Below are 2,414 nucleotides of genomic sequence, written 5' to 3'. Positions count from 1 at the left end.
CGTTCGTGTTTGGAATGATGGGTGATGTAGTTTCGTAAGGCAGGCGTTCACAGACAAAAACATGAGGAGAAAGGAAGCTTAAAGACTACAAGAACCATCATGTCCCGAGGTTGAGCCGTCGACGATGATGTCACAGGCCGCAAAGGTCAAATAAATGTATTTAAGACGTTTGACAGGATTTTGCGTTGGAATTATTAAGAAAATATATACTTAATAAAGTTATTAAGAAAACCTTAATTAACTTTGTATTTGAATATGTATTTGAAATATGTACTTGTTCTTTTCTCTACTTTAGGGAATTAATTACATTATCCAGCTATCTTGGAAAAAATGAAACAGAAAATAAGAATTTTAATTTTATTTAAATTTAAGGCTACTTAATTTATTGATATGGTTTCTAGATTTCATGTTTTTTTTACAAGTTTTTTTATTTTATTTTATTTATTTATTTTTTTTTGGAAATAAATGTGATAGTTTCAAAGTGTTGATTCAGTGTTGTTTTAAAAACAGCTCAGTGGCCAATAACAAAATATACAAAACTATTATGTAATGCATTCATTTTTTTTTTAATTTTTTTTTTGTTTTTCTGTTTTCAACAGAGATTGATGTTTAAGGCCATTTAAGCTTTAGCTTTGTTTTGTTTGTTTTTTTTTTTTTTACATTTAATTGTTATTTATATCTCCCCAATTTGGAATGTCCAGTTCCCAATGCGCTCTAAGTCCTCGTGGTGGCGTAATGACCCGCCTCAATCCGGGTGGCGGAGGATGAATTTCAGTTGCCTCCGCGTCTGAGACCGTCAATCCGCCCATCTTATCACATGGCTTGTTGAGCACGTTACCGCAGAGACATAGTGCGTGTGGAGGCTTCACGCTATTCTCCGCGGCATCCACACACAACTCACCACACGTCCCACCGAGAGCGAGAACCACATTATAGTGACCACGATGAGGTTACCCCATGTGACTCTATCCTCCCAAGCAACCGGGCCAATTTGGTTGCTTAGGAGACTTGGCTGGAGTCACTTAGCATGCCCTGAATTCGAATTCGCGACTCCAGGGGTGGTAGTCAGAGTCTTTACTCGCTGAGCTACCCAGGCCCCCCAGGCCCCTTTTTTACATTTAATTAAAAAATACAATATTTCCAAATGTCACTGTAAGAAATATATGTATGAATGGAACTATTAAAAACTTTCATCTTTGTTTTAAGCTTCTTTTTTTTTTTTTTTCAATCCAATCGTTTGACTATACAATTAAAAAAACAATAGCTCTTGCAGTTTAAATTCATTCGGAAATGGCTTATGCATTTACAGATTTCTTGCCATGTTTTAATATATGGTGCTATTATGTACAATGGATCAGTGTAACATCACCAAAATTCTGTTTTAGTCAGTAGACCTACTTTAACTCGTTGGTATCTACAATAAAACATTGTCCAGAAAAACTGGATGGGGTCTTTGCACATATTGAGAAGGGGGTTGGGGCTCTGATTGTTAGGAGATTGCACAACTGTGAGAGCAAAGAATGTGGCGGCCCTTGGGACTAAGAAATATTTCAGCTGCAGTCTAGAGGTGGGAGCAGAGACCTCTCGCTGTTTCTACACTTCGCTAGAGAAGTTTGTTGTCAAAGGCTGCTGTTTTGGAAATTTGCTTGCTAATGAGCTGTTTCATAATAAATACCGTTATGATTGACTGAAAACCACTGCCTGGATTCAACTTCTGTTTCTGTTAACTTTTCGAATCATCCAGCATTTGGGGAACTCGGTTAGTTTTGTAGGCCTATTTATACTGTAGGTAACAGAAATCATGAGAGTTCTTTTTATTCAACTTCAGTGACTAGGCATCATATGAGAACAATTGTGAGATGGAAAAACTGAAAAAAACAAAATAGAAACTTTTTTACACAACTGAATATTTTAGTTTAGCAAAGAAATGAATAAGTAGGCACGTTATATATTATATTATATTATATTATATTATATTATATTATATTATATTATCTACATTAACTTAACCACATTAATAAGGAGCCATGCATGGTCTTACCTGTGGTATTGGCCTTATCATTACAAATGCCACAGTTAAACAAGGATGGAACAACGGTAAACTTTCATATGGGCAAGTACAATTTAGGATTTAAAACTTCCATGAATTATGGACAAATTACTGACAGATTTTCCTCCTGTTATAACTGTCCATGACAGAAATTCTAAGGGTGACTTAAATAATTAGATCTGTGTCCTGCTAAACTAATATCATTATTGATCAAATAATGTCCAAACAAATGTATTCCATAACAGTCTCCAGTTACCTTTATCACTTTTTGTGAGGCAGGAGATTTTGGCTAGTGAAAATGTTGAGTGGCTAGTGACCTTGGAAACTACTAGCCACAGTGGCTGGTGAGCCAAAAAGTTAATTT

The sequence above is a fragment of the Myxocyprinus asiaticus genome, chromosome 39 (assembly GCF_019703515.2).
Source record: "Myxocyprinus asiaticus isolate MX2 ecotype Aquarium Trade chromosome 39, UBuf_Myxa_2, whole genome shotgun sequence".
NCBI classification, from domain to species: domain Eukaryota; kingdom Metazoa; phylum Chordata; class Actinopteri; order Cypriniformes; family Catostomidae; genus Myxocyprinus; species Myxocyprinus asiaticus.
This window is presented reverse-complemented; position numbering follows the sequence as displayed.